This window comes from Adiantum capillus-veneris, chromosome 12 (assembly GCF_014529385.1).
Source record: "Adiantum capillus-veneris isolate H3 chromosome 12, ASM1452938v2, whole genome shotgun sequence".
In the NCBI taxonomy this organism is placed as follows: Eukaryota; Viridiplantae; Streptophyta; class Polypodiopsida; order Polypodiales; family Pteridaceae; genus Adiantum; species Adiantum capillus-veneris.
In genome coordinates, this window is record NC_140942.1 from 19,918,039 (window position 1) to 19,939,012 (window position 20,974).

The following is a 20,974-nucleotide window of genomic DNA, read 5'->3' on the forward strand; positions in this document are numbered from 1 at the left end:
CAAAGCATTGCCTTGCACCGCAAATTTATTTGCAGCAACCCTTGACTAAAAATATCATTGTGAATTTTGTTGTCCATTTCAATTTCTCGGATAGTGCGGCTTGCCTTCATGATGCAAATATAAGTGATTTCATTTGATGAAAAGCCTTCCCTTCGCATTAGGTTATAACTACTCGAAACTTCCTCGCCATAGCCATAATGGGATCTTGTAACCAACAGTGCCCTAGTAGACGACATTTTGAATTGAGAGCTCATCAAAAAATTTATGTGCTTCTGTAAGGCACCACTTTCGGCATATATATAACCCGAGGCATTGCCTTGCAAAACATTGGATCGCGTATCAATCAAGCATTGCAAGTACAAAACAAAGCATTGCAAAGCACATCACACTTAGCATATATCTTGGCCAAAGCATTGCCAGAGCACCATGTCAGACATATATCTCAACAACAATAGTGTCGAGCACACGTTCACCAGCATATCCAACAATTAGTGCACTGCAACAAATGAATTCCGGACAAGATTCTTCTTGGAGCATTTATTGTACTGCATTCCACAACCTAGTCAAAAGCCAAAACTCCCAGTTGGCACACTCACCGAGGCGACCAAACTGGTACAAAACTAGTCCCCGGGGAAACTTAAACTGCCAATATCTTGGCAACCTGAACTCCAATTGTTGATCTGAAAATATCGACATGCTGCATAAAATGATTACTTCATCCCCATGCATTGATATCAACTTTTCCCCTTCATCAGCAGCTGCCCAATCCGGTACGGATCTGCAAACATCTCGACTTGAAACTGCCATAACTTTTTAACCGTAGCTCCAATTGACGAGCCCTAAAGACAAGCATGGAGAGCATGTCAAACACTACAAATTTGGCTTATAGTATTATATTTTGGCAGCATCACTACAACTTGGTTTGTAGACATCAACTCCATTTCTAGGCACCAAAACCCACATTTAGCATACATCTTAGTCCTCTTGCTAACATAACAGCTACTAACATTGTTCATAAGTTTGGCAAAACCTCAAATATGTATGCAGATTTGCATCTTTCACCCCATGCTCACAAAGCGGCATGACATCCACCCCCTCTAAACCTCCACATCCTTCGGTATGTGCCAATCTTTAGAAGTCCTCCAAGGCAGCATCTTCATTAGAAGACACATCTTCATCATCAAAATCCCTATCTTCATGCACATTGAAGTCTCCATCTCCAATCCAAAGATTTGCATCCCTCTTTTTATACATTTTGACATGTTTACCTGCAATTGGAACCTTTAACTATGTACCATCCATCTCGTGTAACTTGTAGGTAGCATTAGGAAAAGCATGTTTGACCACATAGGGGCCAAACCACCGCTTAACCATTTTGCGCAAGCTGTGTACTGATTATCTAAACTGCTATCATAAACAAGAACCCAATCCCTTCTTAAATAGCGTTCGGTCTTAGCCTATGTCGTTTGTCAAAAGCATCTTTGTTCTTTAAACGAGTATTCCTCAAATTTTCCCTTGCAGTTTCCACATCCTCATTTCTCCTTTCTAGCTGTTGAATCCTCAAAGTAAGTAAATCTTCTCTGCTCATCTCTATATCCCAAGGAAATATACTCCATGAAACTATTGTCTCCTCAAGAGGCATAATAGGTTTTTGACTATACATCAGCTTTGATGGCATGAACCTTGTAACAGTACTGTGTGTGGTATGGTCTTCCCATAAAACATATGGTAGCAATCAAGGCCAATCAACATTATGTCCTTTACATGCTTTAGCCAACGCCTTGATATGGGGGGATGTCCCCTTTCACTTTTACCATTTCCTTCCGGGTTATATCGGTAGTGAGAGATAACTTAATACCTAGATGAGAAAAAAAAACTCTGGCCTCATCAACATCCAGTTCCCCCCTATCCGCATTAATTTTACCAACACATCCATATCTGCATATTACATCTTCAAGTAAAAACTTGCATACCGCACTTGTAGCTTTGGTTCGAAAAGCCCTCCCTTCAACCTCGTTTGTCAAATCTTCCCTGGCAAGCACAATGTACCTCATTTTCCATAATCTTGTAGGCATTGTAATCAAATCCACTACCCATTGAAATGCATACACAATAGATATGCTGGATGTAATCCATCATGGTGCTTTACATTTGAGTACATTTGACATACAATACAAGTTTCAACAAAGTGTACCACATCTTTATACATTCCCTTCCACCAATATCAGTCTTTGACTTTTGCAAAAGTGGCCCAAACTCCCCTGTGACTTGCCCATAATGACTCATGGAATCCCTTAAGTACTACCCTATCACAAACCACTCATTGAGGGGTTCCTCTTCGCTTCTTTGGATGTTTCCATAAAAGCCCATCCTGCAAGAAATACCCATAAGCCTTCTTGTGGACTCGCTTAAAATCTTGATCTGTCTAGCCATTCTGCTTCTTTAGTGTACTCAAATATTTCCCAATCACTCGCCATTCACTGTTATAATTATCCTTTGCAAAGGACTGTAATGCAAAAACCATGCTTAAAATTACATGTGACATGCAATTTTGAAGAGGTAAAGAACCTCAATCCCACATCTTCAGCTTTAGAAACCATAGTCTCTTTATCGGCAAATCTTGCCCTAAACAAAATGTCCACTACCGGATTATCTTATATTCACTACAAGAAGAGAGAGTTTTTTTTTCCCAAAACTCACTCCAACAAGAGCTAGTGAAGATTATATTGATAAAAATCACCAAAAAATGGCTACAACTCCATGCTCGAATCGAGCCATGGAGATCAACAACCACCTTAGAATACCTTGTGATACTTAAATCAGTTTGGGACTAGAAAATCATAACAACACATCATATAGGGCTTTAATAAGGAGCCCAACCTGCTACAACTAATCCAAACAACAATAATGCCATATGAAGGGCGGGGCCCTAGTCCCCATCACCTGCAATGTCCAACCGAGTTGCCACCATGGAGCTGCCATTGCCACCCACAAGCCCCATTGTGCGCTTTGCCGCACGTGTCGGAGGCTGGGAACTTGCATGTGCACTATGTGCGAGCCTCAAAAGGCTACAAGCACACAACTAGATAATCCTAGAAAGCTCAAAGAAATAATGGTGTGTCACTCACCGCTCAATGCTTCCATCGTGAAGGATCCTGCACTGCAAAGAAGAAGGAGCCGCCATTGATGCCGCACTCAACCGCCTTGCTGCCGCCTCATTGCCACAATGCTCTCTCTCTCTCTCTCAAGCATACACACACACATACACATGCAAGTACACAAAGGAGAAGGAGACAAAGATGGAGCAAGAGCACTTTTTAGCTTGCACCTCCAAGAATGAGGATTTTTAGGTCAAATGGGCCCTTTGTAAGAGTTTGTTCCATTCACACATGGGCGTCCACAGTGGTCGATCGTTGTAAAACTACTGTAAAAATAAGATAGTTGTGTGCCTCTCATGGGCGATCACTTACACACCTATTGGACCGACAAGCCCGTTCCATGACTCAATCAAATAAATAATATGCATCCATCGAAGGTGATAGGATGTCCGTGAGGGTGAACATGCCCCCCTTCCTAATGTAAATTTTGTCCTCAGAAACTATTAAGATGAAGCCCGTTCGTCAAGGTGGAAGAACATCCCAGATTGAATGTCCTTAACCTTCTTCATCATCACTGCAAAATCAACCAAAATTGGCACAATAATTGCATTCTCATATACAATTAAAAAACATATGTAGTTGTAGGCACACAAATTGATTGATGACAGAATATTAAACCATTTGTTAGCAGTAAAAACATTAAACTATAATATAATCAAACGCATAAGCAGTTGGAAAGGTTAAAAAATAAACAAGTCTAGGGTTGCCGATTTAACGATCGAAAGGCACTAGAGTTCAACTATTAATACCATGGGCAAGCTTCTCAATTTGCTCTAGTCAATTAAGATGTTTAATCGCGATTGCAAAGTACTTCATGTTCGAGGGCTGACTAGAGGCTATACCTAGAAGACCTTGTAGTTAAGCTACAATAAAAGGAATTGCTTATGAAATCATCGCCTGAATAATTCCCTTTGTTTGTCCCCCAAAGTTTTTTCACTTTGATCAATTTTGATGTGTGTGCTTATTTTGTATGCGTTGGGCTTTTTGCTTTTCAAGGAAAAGCGCCCACACTGAGAGCCTCTAGGGCTCTAGTACCATAGGCAATACATGTAAGTGAAGTATCAAATCAAGCTAGGATTTCTCTTCCAGCTTAAGATTTTATATTGTGGCACTTTTGAAATTTTTTCGCTTGTTCTTTTTTAGTATTTCAATTTTGTAACTTTGGGGGGTCTTATGACACTGTTACCCTCCCTACGCTCATCACACTAGTAAACTCCCTTTATAATACTTAAACTAAAGGTCAATAGGGACTAAGCCCACTAGAAAGCCCTAGTACATTGCACACAATGCTATTTAAATCAGATTAAGAACCTAAAGTAACCATTAATTATTAGGAAGGCATTCCCCATGGTATTAAGAGAAGATCTCTAATGCCTAACTTGGTCAAACTAGCTTAGTCAGACTGCTTGATGCAAACAAAACTTTTCTTTTAAAGCAAAGAATTTGTGTTCTTAAACCTAGAAAAGGGATTATGATAGAAAATTATTTTGAATCTAATGTTTATTACTAAGCAAATGTGTTGAATATCATTCTACCAATCACAATTGAAGCAGACAAACATTGATGCTAAAAAGAAGACAAGCGGCAATGCTAATGGACAAGAAACACTTGTTCGTGTTTATGATTGCGCTCGATTCGAAGAGTGAACGAGAGAAAGATTCCATAAAGCTCAAAATCCTAACAACGGTAACACATTCCTGTACACACTAGAAAACACAAGGAATACCTCTAGGAGGCACATCAGTGGGAAGAGGCACCAACTTTTATTGAACACAATCAAACAACATAAGGAACCCTAACCTAATTATTTGCACCCTCCTAGAGAGTCACGGGAACAAGATATTGAATAGATGAGCAAGTAGCTCGAGGTCTAAACCCTTATCCTTGTCATCATCGAGAAAAACAAAGTCATCTCCGTGAGACCATATGTGCCATCCGTGTATTCATGTAACTCTCCCTCATCATTAGAGGCACAAATGTTCACTAAGAATGTCACTAGGCGTCTATAGTCATCTTGGTCAAGAGGGTAAGCATGTGCAATCGGAGAGACGTCCTCTACTAAGTATGGATCAATCATGGTCAAGAGACGTATCAACCATTCTAACTCCTTGAAATTCCTCTCACATGCTAGCATATCTACCAAATCCCATTCACATGCAAGCACCGGGTAGACTATGTGAAACATTTGTGAAAAGTAAAGAGAGTACCTCTCACCCAAGGTAGGAGTGGATGGCTCTAATGTACTAGCCATATCTATCCATACAGATAGATGATGGTTAGTGTGAATATATTATAAGGGTCATGTTAAAAGGTCATTTTCTTGTGCATAATGTGTTTTCACGATTTTGGGTCATGTACTAGAACCTGTAGGTTTCCAGCTTTTTGTTTGGTGATTCTTGCTCTTTTACTTTTTTATTGTTGTTTTTGTGAGTATAAGACTAGATATATACATTCCCTAAGATTGGAATATTGAGAGGTCATGGAGGAAGGTTATGAGGGGAGCAAGTGAATGATGGATGTCAGCAAACACTCCCCCTTCCTTGGGTAGATCATACCTTTTGGAATGATGTCGTCACCTTTTGAAACCAATTGTTCCAAGTTGTCATGGGTGAAGAGTTTGATCAATAGTTGTTGACCGCCCTAGGTATTTCATCTAGTTGCAAGGGTGGTAAGGTACTCTGCAAGAATATAATTTGGTTTTGGAGCATCAATCATGTGAGTACATTTACTGGTACCACATGTGTACTTTGTGTTGGCTCCTCAGTAACCTCAATTAAATACAATGGAGTTATCTTTGGTGCATTTGGATTATTAGAACATTGGGCAATCAAATGATCTATGCCACATCGATTACACATGAGTACCAGCATTGTAGATGTGCTCACTTGATTGGTTTGCATCAGCGTGGCATTCTTTTGTAATCTAATAGGACATTCGGCTACACAATGTGGACATCCACACTCATAGCATTCAAGAGGTGGTCTCTTGGCAATGTAATTTATATTTTGGCCTCTTTCTATAAGAGAAGCTACTTGATAGACAGGTTTGACTTGTCCTCAATAGTCCTCCATGTAGTATTGTGGACTTTCTTCAAGTGCATCAATCCCATAGGCAATGTTAGGGTCTGTATCTTCCTCAAATCCTTCCAAACCAACAATAGATGTCTCACAACCCACTTGATCTACAGAAGTGATTCTCGGATGTGGTGGTTTCGGTCCTAGCACTGGTGGTGGTAAGGGTGTTGTTTGAACAACATTTTGGGCCCTAGGGACCAGGTGTTGTGACGTTTGTTCAAGAGGCAAGGTAGACATCAATGCAGGCACTCCAGGTGTGTCCGTCCATGCTAAGGTTGATCTGTTAGCCATTGTGCGTTTAAATACTATGAAATCCTTAGCTTGATGACCATACCTCCCACACAAGCATTGCAATTCCCATTGAATTTTACTCTAAACGTAGGGCACTCACTGGTACTATGCGAATCATAGAAAACTGAGCACCACTATTGCTCCCTTCTTGGATACATATGTTGTTTTGTGGAGCACAATTGTCTCTAAGACTCTCTTGAATGGCCTTGGTGAGATCTACTAAAGTCATCTCGGATATCTTTGGCTCTTTAGCAATAGGCTTTATGGTCATTGGCTCATGCCCTGATGCTTGGGAGCTAGTAGATTTAGGCTCAACAGACACTCTTTCTCCTTAAATCATTAAGTTGTCCTCCAATTGGATCTCATTGGTGTTGATTGCTTCCCAAGTGGTGATTCCTCTAATGACTAGGCCATTGTAGATATCCTCATGTCGTAATCCCCTAATGAACCTATCAAGCAATTGGTTATTATTGAAGCGCTCATTTGGATTACAACGAGAATTCGCTTCAAGTGACTAATAAAGTATCTCACTAACTCTCCTTCCTCTCATTGAGCTTACTGGAGCTGAGATGCTACACCCCAAAGTACTCCCTCTTATAAGTACTCTTTCAAGAACAGTCTCCTAAGAGTAGGGTAAATTGTTTTCTCTTCACCCTTAGGGTTCTATACCAATCCCTAGACTTTATACTTAAAGTCGGGCTTAAAGCATTACACTTATGCAGGTCATTGTGTTCTCCTAGGGAATCGCATATTTGTTCAAGTACTTTGATATGCTTTCTCAATCCCATCTCCACTTTTGTGTGAGCTTGGCTATTTGCACTACCTTACTTCTAGGCTCTCTATCCGTCATGTTATGCATATTTTCAGCAATGGATCGATTGATAGCTTGAGCAAAGGTTGCCAAGTCACCTAAGTGAGCAGGTATAGTGGGGATAGGTGCTCTCGGGATTGCATGTGGAATGGAGGTTGGCATTGGGCTTGGCGTATATGCCGCCCTTGGGTTCCAAGTTTGGTACAATGTTGTGCCATGTGGTGGCTCAAAGTTCATATGTGTGGCCCTAAGCATAACAGACGTGGGATGTGACATGCTAATTCTATCCGGTATGGTCCCATTGAAATAAGAGCTTGGATTTTGTGTTTGTGGAGCATAAGTTGTTGAAACAATAGGAGGGGTAGAAGCTATATAAGGACGAGGACCTATAGATGCATATGACTGATACACACTTGTAGGTATTGTTGCACGCATTGAGCTACCATGTAGTGGTGCGTTACTGACAAATGAGGTCCATGGTGTGTTTTTTGTCATGCCCATCACTGGGGTAGGCATGGTAGCCGTGGTTTCATCAAGAGAGAGATGAGCTAAACTTGGAAAGGTAAAGCTATCAATTGTGGGCTCAGATTGTACTGAGACCCCTAGCAAAACAACATATGGAGGATCCACCGGACTTACCGAGGGAGTCTCCATTTGTGATAGAGTTGGTTACCTAACCTTCCCTTTATCCAAGAATCTCATGAGACCCGTTGTAGGCATGTGGATCCCCTTGTTCTGCCTCTCCAGCTCAATAGCCCTATGGATGACATCACAAACTCTTTGTTGTTGATCCTCTACACTAATAGCACCCGTTGTGGATTGTAGGACATCTAACCAACCCCCGTGATAGGTGTGGCATGTGTATAGGCTGGTTAGAGTTTCTGTTTTTAGTTCATACTCTCCATCTAGGATTGAGGTGCTAGAGGTGTCCTTTGAACTAGATGCAATGTGGCTCTCTATGGGTTGACCCTTAGTGGTTGCTAATCCAAGAGCACTTGATTGCTCGACTAGCATGGATGTTGGCATAGGAGCCTTTGCCTTAAGCTCTCTCCATTTCTCTGCCTTGCGTAAGCTCTTGATTTCCTTTTCCCTCACTGCAAGGATATATTGCTCAACCTCTTGCACTTTGGCAAGGCTTCTACCATCATGTAATATAACCTCGCAGAGAAATAGCTCTGAAGAGTCAAGTGGTGTAGTGAATGGAGTATTCAAATGCACACTCCCTGAGAGCATGGGGTCTATGTTGGTCATGAATGGACAATTTACTTCCCCACCCCCTTCATTCACATCGCTAGCTCCATGTTCGGAGCGAGTGGCTCTACTAAAAGTCTCCTTCAAGTGGCTAAGCATGCTCGGCCCGGACCATGGGCCCATGGCATGCATGTCTTGGTTGAACTATCAAGATTAATCATCGGGTAACCTTCCATGACGTCGTAGTCAAAGGAAGAGTCACTAGACGCGATATGTGGGTCCTGAGTGGTACTACCTTGGGTTCCCGTTGAGGACCTAGAGCCTATGGTGGAGGAATAATGAGTACCCACATAAACTAAGACACTCTCTATGTGATCTTCCTCTAGCACATGACTAGAGCATAGGTGCATGTGACCTCAACACTCTAGAAGTGTTGGTGAGTGCTCCTGAAGGACACTTACCTGGTTTTTTAGGTGTTTACAACCCAATTTTTTTGTTATTTTGATCACTTTTTTTAACGAAGCCAAAATCATTAAAAAAATGGACTCACTAAGGTGCAAGTGAATGGTCGCCATCGCATGAGCATCAATCTCCTCCCAATGATCATTAGTGTAAACACCCTCTTTACACTCTTTCAATGGTGTTGCCATCAAACTTCTTGATATAATAATCTTCTTTCTTAAGAGCTCCTTTCATAAGTGACAAAAGCAATGGCAAAAGAGTGAGACTAGGAATTTACGACAGCTTTTTTTGCAAAAATTTATACAGTCTCCTATGTTCAAAGATCAAAATCTCAACGAGAAACTTAGAAAAATGACTACAATGTCAATTAAAAAGAGTGTTGTTGGTAAACTAGAGGACTTGTGGGGAAATTGGAGCAGAGTCTCCTTTGTATAGAGATTAAAATCTCAAGAGAAATTGAGCAAAAAACAATGCATATACCAACAAAGAGTGCTAACATGGAATCAACTAGCATATACTGCTCAAAGAAACTATCAAAAGATTGCCAACTTGGCATCAAAGCACCTATACCCATCTATACATGTCCTATGGTGAGTCCATGAGTGGGGATCTCCAACAACCTAATGCACCTCACATTGGGTAACTCGGACCCTAGTTCTTGGTTTCAAAAGACCCTAGTTCTTGGTTTCAAAAGACCTTACGCAAGGACCCTCACAAAAGGTTATGTACACATGACTAGCCACAATCTAAAAAAGAACTCTTCCGAACTGAGTCTAAAAAACGGACAATACTGCCAAAAAAAAACAAAATGGGCTCCACCACGACAAACAATGGCAATATTTGCAACACAATGTACATCCAAAACATGAAATTATCATTGCAAAATTGTAGGACACACACTCAAATAGGGGCCAATGAGATGCAAGAAAAATCATTGAACTAGATCTCTATGGGGAATAAAATGCTCTCAACATAGCACAAGTACTCTGAAGTTCTAGTCACGTGTAAATCATATGCATCCAAAATCACACTAGGACTATAATGACTACCAAAGATGCTCACAAATCTGTTATGTCAAGAGAGCTTGTGATTGTCCTTGTGCACATAAACTTGTATATGAGAGCTATCTCTAAGAATCCATCAAGGGCTATGCATTACATAATTAAACCACAATATGCATACATTAGAGTATGTGTAAAACACAGTACTAAGAAGCGAGAGCTGTTTTTGAGAATCCATCAAGGGCTATGCATCACATAAAATGACCACAATATGCATATATTAGGATTTCTGTAAACACAGTACTAAGAAGCCAAATAACTATCAATACTGCTCTCTCTGATGATGCCATGAAAAAAAATGTGTCAATGTTGATGTCAATAATCGAAGTGTGCGTGTTTGTGTGTGTGTGTGTGTGTGTGTGTGTGTGTGTGTGTGTGTGTGTGTGTCCAATATAGAGAGGAGAACAAGTTGATGCCGAGTGTGTGTGTGTGTGTGTGTGTGTGTGTGTGTGTGTGTGTGTGTGTGTGTTTTCTTGAGGCCTTCAATGTTGATGTTGAGATTAATCTATCTCTCTCTCTCTGTACACTCTCTCTCCTCTCTTATTCAACTTGAATGCACAATCTGTCTTGAGAAAACAACCTCTATGTTTTTTATTTTAGACATGCCTACACTCCAAACCAACTGATAAGTTCTTCTACAAAGTCATAGAGCTCAAAAAGATCTTTGTTTTGATAAAAAAGTTTTTGAATTTGAGTTGTCTAGTTCAAGTTATGAGCCAAATAGTGACTTGTTGTCAGTATATCCTAAATTGAGCAACCTCTCTCTCTCTCTCTCTCTCTCTCTCTCTCTCTCTCTCTCTCTCTCTCTCTCTCTCTCTCTCTCTCTCTCTCTCTCTCTCTCTGAGCTCATAGAAAACTCAATCTGTCTCCTCTTGTGTCTTGTGGAGTTTAGCCCCTTGCCATGTTGACATGTGAACTCAATGTGCAGAGCTCACAATGACTTCATAGCCATCGAAGCTCCGACCTTGGATCTATTGCCGATGTCATCGATGTGAAGCTCGCTGAGAGAGGAGTAGCACCACAACCTTCAGCTCTGCTATCACTTGAAGAGTGCACATAGCTTACGGAGTGAGAGGGAGAAAAAGAGTTTACACAAGCATGCTGGTAGAGCTCTCAGTGAGGATTGGAATACCTCACTGCTCCTCATTGTTCTATATGATCAAAAGAATGTAGAAGGTTAGTATGGTCAATGTGATGGGTGTTGGCCAAATGGCGTGAGCCTTAACAAAGTATACCCAAAACAATTTTAAATTGAATGAAACCTCTTGAAAAGTCTAAAAACACCTTGTACTATATGTGTGATTTGCAAAATGCTAAAATCCTTGTGAATTTGAACACCAAGATAATAAGCACACTTAATATCTTCTGACGTGAGAATGAAAAGTTTTCCTCATTTGGCAATACCACAGTCTAGAACAGAGTGTATTGAGAAATTGATTGAAGATTGAACTCATTTGGATTTGTAAAGTGTTAGTTAGGCCCAAATTTCACTAAAAAACAATAGCAGATACAAAATTGGGCCTAGAAACTTGAAAATTGATCATGAAACTTTACCAAATGTCTTGTTAATAGTATGTACATCTAGTGTAAGTCCAAAAAGTGGAAAAAAATCTTCATTTCAAACTAAAAGATAATATGTATGCTTATTATCTTCTACCTTGAAAATTGATCTTTTTGAAAATTGGAGATTTGAACTAAGGTAGTAATAGAGTGCATGTGTTGAAATTAAAATGATTTGAAAAAGTTTTGACTTTGATGCCACTTGAATCGCATCAAAAACTACCAGACACTGAAACTGTCGAGAAATAGTACAAAACTTGTTCAAAGCTGATAAAAATTGATTCAAAGTTTATTGAGCATGCCCTTAACCAATGGGAATCGACGAGATACGAATGATGCTTTTCTGAGCCAACAGATAATAATCATGCTTATTAACTCCTGCCAGTGAGAGAGTTCATTTTTGAAATTTTTTGGTTGCCAATGATAGAAGACCTATCACATAGATATCCTGAGAAATTTAGAGTCATTTGGACACTGCTTGCTACGTAAAATTGAGTGTTTAGAAATTGCCGGTTGCAGATTGTTCCTGTTAAGGCGGTTACGCCGCTAGCGGAAGCTAAATAGCGAGAACTCAACCAACAACAGAATTTGTCAGACGAGGACGGAGCTTGACCCGCAGGCGCATGGAAACAACTAGGTGGGTGTCAAATCACCTACTCGACCTTCTAATGACAATCACTACTAAGGAAATCAAATCTAAGTTCTAAAATACGCAAGTGACTGAAATCCGGACTACGAACGAATGCTATACGAAACAGGATCTATAATCATCGAATCGATCTCAAACTCAAGGGGAAGTCTATACACTAGGTAAGAACAACACCCTAAAGACTTGAACTGCAAAATCAACCTATAACCACTCCGTGCGGTAAACGCGTATGAAGACAGGCCGAAAAATACAAGTGATCGAAACTTGACCCCGATGGTACTAATGTGTAGCTCTACTCGTTGTGGTTCTATAGATATGCTGCACGCTCTATTCCGACACACGAGTTGGAAGAAAACTCACACCGAAGCTCGTAGGAACTTACCACACATAGAAGCCGATAACGCGCACTCTTGGTATCAGTGCGTAGCTCTCGCCGTTGCTAACACAATGGCGGTGTCGCTTCTCCAATGGCGGCTCCGTAGCTCGCGTAGCAAGTAGATAAGACTCTCTCTCTCTCTCTCACTCTCTCTCTCAGACACAGTCACGGCGCTCAAAAACTCACTTTGATTAATAATTGAATCTTCCTTAGGTTACAAAACTTTGGCTTATATACCTCAGCCTTGGAGGTGAGAACATCTCTAATTATTTACATCAGCAGGTGAAATTACGTCGGGATTACAAGCTGGAAACTCAATTGAGTCCCGTTACTTAATGAATGGCTCAAATCAAAATTAATGTCGGAAAGACATTTATTACAATCAATGGTTACGAAATGATGGGTGTGAGCAAAAATGCGGGTGTGATCCTCTGCTGGCTCAACACTCCCCCCCTCCGCGTTCATGTCGTCCCTGACATGACTTTTAGGCTTGATCAATAGAGTCCTGTCGTCTTGAGCATCTGCAAATGTGATTCGTAGCGTAGGTTGCCGATGGTCAAGGTTGGGCCGAATATTTTGCTTTCGTGAGTGAAAAAGCCGGTGTAGAAAGCTTCTTCGAACGTTTGCATGTGGAAGCTAGGCAAAAACATAATTCTTTGGTATAAGAGATGTAACACCTTTGGTGATGGCTGCAAAGAAAGATCATACATCATATCTGTCACTGTGTCGGCCGTCGATAGTAGACTCGAGGTCGTAGCTTTATCTGGCGCGAACACTTCAATGCATGCTAAGAGAGTCCTGCAGATTTTCTTTAGCATCTGACACGAAAGGTCAGGAGAGCCAGTAAAGAGTTTGATGGTGCCCGTTAGGGTTTTCACCATGTAGGCTTTACCTATTCTCTCTCCTTCCTTTGGTCCTGGCATCCTGGGATAATTAAGCCAATTTGGCTTCTTTTCTGCAATCCTGCCATGCTCTTTCCAGTTTCTGACTCTCGGCACCGGGCAGAAGGTTGCATCCTCCCGAATCTCCTTTGGAGCCTCTACCAAGTAGATGAGGTAGGCTGGGTATTTGTTCAGCCAACCTTTCCTCCATCTAGGTTGAGAATCTACAATCTTCTTTGATTGTTCATCCTTTGTGATGTCGCCTTCGTAAAGAGCGACATACTGCTCCTCCTCTATTCTCTTTTTCGTCTTTATCACTTCAAATTTCATCAGAGGGAAAGGCAGGTTGGGTTGCATCCACTCTTCGTGGAGCACTTTTGTGTCTAAACCTTGAAGTCTAATGGAGATGAGGAGTCTCCTTTCCCATTCCATTTCCGCCTTGGCACTTTCCTCTGTTGACTTTTCTATTTGGTCCTGGAGCCTTTGTTCTTCTCTTCAGAGATTCCTGAAGTCGAGGCCACTTCTTGAACTGGGGCTGGATCTTCGATTGTGGTTGCCTCTCCAGTTTTTGGTAGCTCTATGGCTGCTCCCCCTGCTTCTTCTTGTGGTGTCTCTGTTTCTCTTCTTTGTTGCTCTTGGAGGTCTTGGAGCTGTTTGCGGAGGGCCTCATTTTCTGTCCTTAGTGTTTGGTTTTCTGATGTGAGCCTCTCCTCTGCAGCCAATGATCCCTCCGCCATGTGCAATCTTTGTACTTGCTCTAACCTCAGCTCTCTTTGCAAACTTCTGACCTGCTCTTCCAGAGCTGGTACGAGGGCTCCCTCTTGTTCTGTTCCTGCTCTGCTAGCTCTAGGGATGGTTCTGAGTCTCGTGATTGTCCTTTCTTGAAGTTCGACTCTTTCCCTTAGCTCAATGAGCTCATCCTTGGCTGCCTCCAGCTCATCTTCTATTCTCTCCTTTGCTTCCTGTGAACTTGTTACCTCTCTTGAAGCTTCGGCTAGTTGGAGTATCAAGCCGTCTCTCTCGTTTTCGACGTCGTAGAGTGATGCTTTATGACTTTCAGATTCAGTCATAGCATTCTCTAACTTCTTCTGCAACTCTGCTTCCTTTTGTTTTGCTGTCTCAAGTGCTACTTCCTTTGCTCTGGATCTTTCTTTAATCTTGCTGAGCAGTTCATGCACCATGTGCATGTCTTTTTCATCTTCATCTGTCAACTTGACAGCTCTTTCTGCCACCACCTCCAATGGCTTCGGCTCGTCCATTTTTTCTTCACTCTCCATTGTACCCTTTGTCTTTTCTTTCGTCCCTTTCCGATCATCTTGTTTCCGTAGGGATATCCCATAAACTGCCTCCAGGGCCTCTTCTTCACTGTATCCGATCGCGACCAGATCCTCATAATCATCTTTCTTTTGCTGAACTGGATCTATCCTCTTTTCCTTGGTCCCGGCCTCCGGTTTTTCCATAATTTCTGTTTCCATTTCTATTGTGGTTTCCTCCACAATAATTTCCATCTTCTTCGGGCTTGGTACAACAGTAAAAGAGGGCTGATTGTCCTCAGTCATCTTGGCTTTCCCTTGTTTGCTTGCCCGTCTTTCTCTTGAGGTTCAGTAGACTCATCTACTTTCTTCTTCCCCTTGTCGTCCTTTTGCAGCTCAGCTTTTAAAAGCTGTACTTCCTCTTCAGTATAAGGCTCGACAGTTGCTGCTCCAGTATGGCCTCCGACTCCTCATAAGCTCTAATATATTGATCATATTGATCAACATGTGGCCTGGCTGAGCTGGTTTCGACTTTACTGGGGTCTGGCACCCACATTTCTTCGAAGTCCCCCTTTAGAGCTCTTTCCGCTCTAAACTGCTCCACCAGCCTTTCCATTCTTGCGGCTTTTTGACTTTTGGTTTGCTTGGGATCGGCCTTCTTCTTCACTTTCTTCTTGAGCGGCTCGTCCACGGCCTCCTCAGGTTCTGAAACTATTTCTAGTTTTCGGCGTGCTCTTGTGGACGCCCTCTTGGATACTTCTTGCTGTTCTTCCTCCTCATCGGCTTCTCTAAGCCACTCATTCTGGGAGGGAACCTGTGGCCCTTGATCCCTAGCTCCAATAGCTTCATAAGCTATTCTTGTTAGGATTTCTCCTCCTCCTATGTACTTTGGTTTCTGGTTGTGCATGGCGATTACTTGCTCGTGGATGTATTGAGCATAATTCACCTCCTTTGGCATGTTGCTCTTCAGTGCCCATGTGATGGTCGTCGCAATGGCATGGGGTGGTGTAGTATACTTCTGCGGTCTTTTACTGCACACATGGAAAAACTGGTTGTATAATCGGCAAAGGGTTGCCGCTCGTTGATCTGCCATATCTCCGTAGGTTGTATTTTGTTTCTTTGATCCATAGACCTCTATGGCCTCCCTTCTTTCTCTGACAGAACTCCCTTTGTTGTGCAGCTTCAATGCATCTGCAATGAGCTGTGGAGTGATCTGTACTTCAACTGTTTCTCCATCCATGGCTGTCAACGTGGCTTTCCCATCCTTCTGAATGGATGTTGCCAACTCATACACTCTTCTTGTGTCTACACCTGATGGTCTCGAGGTGAAGAACCTGTGTAAGTCAGCCTTTTCCAGGTATCTGCTTATGTTCATTGATCTGCTATAATCCACTAATTCTCGTGGGATCATAGGTACATCGACCGATTGCCCTTGAGGATCTCTGAAAGTCCCTGGTAGATCTTTATTCCCTCTTTTTCTAGTACTGCTTCCTCCACCCAAGTCTTGGTTGGCTTGAGGGTTTCTGTTGGAATATCAAAAGGTTCTGCCTCTGCAAGAGCATCCTTGATGGTTGGTCTTTTTCTCTTAGTTGCCGATGACTTAGCGGAATCCATGGATCCTGTAACTCCAATTTCAGAAGTTAGCGTCTTTTTAGTACTGAAAGCCGAAATGAAGCTTTTAACTATTCAAATGACTTGAAAATTGAAACATGAGCTATTCAGGGCCTAAGGATGCAATGTAGGTGAAAAAATATGCAAACTGGGCTCAAAAACATGCTTGAGACATCATACGCGTATGATGTCTTTTGTGTCAGAATGACTTCATATTGGTTGTGCTTGTAGCTGATAGTGTATACATGAGTGTCATATGCTTGGATTTGAGTTTGGATCCCATTTGGTCAAGTTTTGGCCAGTTTTAGTCCAGTTCAGGCTCTTGGCAAAATTTTGAAAGGGAAATGGATTTTATGATCCAAATTGGATAAAACTTGGTGGATTACTTTCAAATGGCATGTAGAACACTTCTGTTTGGTGGTTGAAGCCCTGAGGTGCCAAAATCACATAGTGAGACATCATACGCGTATGATGTCTTTTAGTGCATTTTTGGACCAATTTTCTCTATAAGCTTGGATTTGGCTTTAGATAGGCTTATTCAGTGGATTTATCAAGTTTGGATAGAATTTGGACTAAAAATGGCTCTGGGACATCATACGCGTATGATGTCTTTTTCATCAATTTTTCATGGGATTGGTTCTGTGGACTCTCCATGTGCTAGTGAAGGACTGTTTATACTCAAATCTTGGTTTGGACTTGAATATGTTGGATTTGGGACAAAAATAGGCTTTGTATGAAGGATTTTCTCTTAATTGGGCTAATGGGGTGATCCACTTGACCAAATGGTTCCAAACTTCATATGTAGCATGTATTAGATATATATAATGGATGTATGATGACAAATGAGCATTTTTGGCTCTGTAAGTGCAAATAGACATTATACGCGTATGATGTCTTTTGTGTCAAAATGGTGCTTTTTGGTTCCAGATAGCTTGTAGATGTGTTAATCAACAATCCTACAAAGTTTCAATGAGTTTGGAGTTATTTTGACAAAATTAGGACCAAAAATCAATTTTATGGCCTACTTTGCGTCTTTTTGGTTTTCCTTGGGTTTTCTAACTCCAATTCTCATGATACTTGGTTCATAGGATGTGATTAACATGTGGAATGAGGCTATGCACTCAAATGTTGAAATGAATGTGAAAATCATGCTGTGAGACATCATACGCGTATGATGTCTTTTCTTGAAATGTTGGTCTTTTTGTGCAAAGAATGCTTTGTGCTAGTGCCCTAAGCCCTGCTAACTAGTTTTCAACTTAAAAAGTCATCAGTTTAGCTAAAAAGCCCCCTTATAGGCATTTCAGTCTCCGAAGTCGTCTTTTTGCCTTGGAGTTGAATTTCTTCAACTTTTCTTCTTGAGAGTTGCATTTCCAGCTCATTGGATATGTTGTGAAGCCATCCAGTTGGTTGGACTTGACTTTGGCTCCCCGTTCTCCATCTTTATCCATTTGGTTGCCCGAAAGCGTCTTTTTCACCATCGGTAAGTGAATCAGCTTTCTTTTGGGTTTTGCTTGCAAACATAAGTCATCCATGTATAGTTGAAACTGCTCGTGAAGTTTCATGTCATTTGGTCGTCAATTTTAGCCGTTATGCCAAAATGACGCTTTGTGTGTCCGCAGCCGAATCGGTTGTTCCGACCTACTTTTGGTGATCCAAACCCGGAGATACTCCATGGTTGCATTGCCCTCGATGTTGTTAAGCTTCCTGAGAAGTTTTGTGTCGTTCCGACAACTTTTTTCTGTTTGCCTCTTGCAGGCTCTGTTGACCTAGGGTTTTTCCAGTCGTTCTTTCTCGAGCTTTGAGTGCTAGAAACTCATCCTCTATGTTAGGGTAACCCACCTCTAAGTTCTTGCAAAGTTTGGTTAGGCGGTTGTGCCCCTACCTAGCGTTCTTCCCCATTCCCCGTCTGCTCTTGTTTCTTGGTTTTGGTGAGTTTTCGCGACAAAAGTTAACGATAAGCATCAAAAGCTTATGGCAACGAGTCTACCTCTCATGTCTGGTGTCCTCTGAGCTCTCGTAGCAGTCGTAGAAGGCGGTAGAAGGTCGGATGCTCCTGTGTGCTCTTTGCTCTCTCCAAGAAGGTAATAGTGGAAATGAGCTTGATAGTGAAGTGAAAAATACTTAACTTCGGGCTTCCCGGATCACTTGTTACCAAATTTGACATGTGCTCCTATCTCGTCGTGAAATGCACTTTAGGATTTGAAATTCCTCAATTTGGACTCCATTTGACCTGCTTCTGAGAAATCTGTCCACTTTGCCAAAATTCTGTAATTTCGGGCTTTCCGCAACTTTTTCAGAATTGTACCCTATTTTTATCCTGGGTTGCCCTTGTCATTAGGATCATCACCGTCTATTCTTTTCTTTTTTCCGATCTCATTTCAACTGCTTTTTTATTTTTCTTTTACTTTTATTAAGAAAATCATAAAAAATAAAGGAAAATAGTAAATTGAAGCCAAAAAATTCCAAACATACATGATAAATAGCTGGTAACCCTGTGTATATGAATATACACTTCTTTGTGATTTCTGGACTTGGATTACCACTTTTTTCCACTTTTTAGCTCCAAAAACACTCTTATTTAGTGATATTTACACATCTAGAGACCCAAATTCATCATTTGATCTCTTCTTGTTGCAAAACAAGGTATATAAGGGCATAAATATTATCAATATCCGCAATCAAACATAAAAAATTGCAAAATCATGTAAGACACTGCCCTTGTAATATAATTTTTGTTTTTCTTTGTTTTTCCCGCTTGTAGCTGCTTTGTAGCTCCTGTATACCTCCCCCCCTCCTAGTCTGAGTCCTCCCGGACGACTATGAAGTGTCTGTGGGTGAAGCATTGTAGTTGTTTTGGTCATAAGTTCCCAATGCAATTGTAGAGCGACGATACAACATTCTTTCCAATAAAGCTGCTCTTTGTTTGATTGAAGATTGGTGGTCGGGTTTTGGGTTGGTTTTGGCACTTCGGTAGTAGAATCAGTAGATGGGTTCTTCATTATCTTGTTGTCTTTTTTCACAATCCAAATCTGCCTCCGCTTTGCTTGTGCTTGCCACAAACTCTTTGCGACCCAAACCTGCTTTGTTCTGTGTGTTGATTTCCTCGCCTTGAAATACCTAGGAGTTTCCGTTGATTGTATTGAAGGGAGTTCCTTTTTACAAATCTTTGGGATCCAAATTTGCTGCTGTAGCTTTGTGCCGTCATGAACTTCTTTGGAATCCAGATCTGTTTCACTGTCCTTGATTGTCGGGGATCACTCTGTTGTCTGGTATTGAAGACTCTGTTTGTGTTTTCTGGCACCACCTTTTTTGGTCTCCATACCATCTTGACTCCGTTTTTTTCCAAGGTTGAGCTGTTATAATATTGCTTGTCTTCCTTATCCACTGTTGAGAATTCCTCGTCGAAGAGTAATCCGGTTGTATAGAAACTTTTGGTTGCCATTGCTTCTTCTTTTCCTCTGTTTGTTGTTTGCCCTTGTCCGTGGATTCTTCCTTTGGAGTTGGCTCTGCTCCTTTGGTGAACTTAACTGATTGACTTTCACCTTCGTATTTGATAAGCACTGATTTAGAACTCCAGTCAATCATTGCATTGTATTTCTTCTGCCATGGTTGTCCTAGCAATAATGGATGTTGTGTAGCTTGGTCTTCAACCACGTAAAACATATGAGGATACACATATTGGTTAATCTGTATATGTAAAACTGTGCATCCGACAGTTTTGATTGCATTCTCAGAGTAACTCTTTAACTCTTGCTTGGCAGTTTGTAGTTTAGTGTCATTTGTCAATTGTCTATACAAACTGAGTGAAAGTAGGTTAGCTTGAGCTCCTGAATCCAATAGTGCTCTGGCTTTGATTTGGTTGGTTCCTACTTTGCATTCAATGATGGGTTCTTCTTTGTCATTATCCATTTCTGTTATACTAACTGCGTTTATTCGTATTGCTCCTTCATTGCGCTGTTTCTGACGCAGTAGTCTTCTTTTCTCCATTCTTTCCTTCGCCTCGGCTTGCGCTTCCTCCTCAATCTTTTTCTTTTTCTGGACACGCAGCTTTTCTTGATGTATTTTGAGAAGCATGTCTTGCGTTAGCGGCAACAGATACTTTTTCACTCTGCATCCACTAATCCAATTGGGCATTTCTTCTCCGTCTAATGTAGCAAGCTTGACGGCTCCACTTGGTGATAGATCTTTAATCACCAGAGGTCCCATCCCTCGCTTTTTAAGCTTCTTAGCATGCTGTTTCAGAGTGTAAACTAGGACATAGTCCCCAACTTTAAACTCTTTAGTCCGCACATGCTTATCAAAAAATTCCTTTTGTCGTCTTTTTTGAGCGTAGATGGAAGCTACTGCTTTTAGGCGAAGCTCATCTAGCTTTTCCAGGTCATCTATTCTATCAGAGAGCTCGTGCCCTGTCCACTCTAGATCCTTAGCCACCCTTAAGGTTGAAATCAAGAATTCTATTGGTAAGATAGCATTTAGCCCAAAAACCATGTTATATGGGGTCGTTCCTATTGATGTTTTATATGCTACCCTATATGCCCATAATGTTGAATGCAACTTCTGGTCCCAGTCAGTTCTCGACTCAGATACAATCTTCGT

General features: G+C 41.3%; 1 pseudogene; it reads right to left on the reverse strand.

Moving 5' to 3' along the window:
* Positions 1-1,131: 1,131 nt before the first annotated feature.
* LOC147445419 (uncharacterized) lies at positions 1,132-2,054 on the reverse strand (annotated as a pseudogene).
* Positions 2,055-20,974: the final 18,920 nt, after the last annotated feature.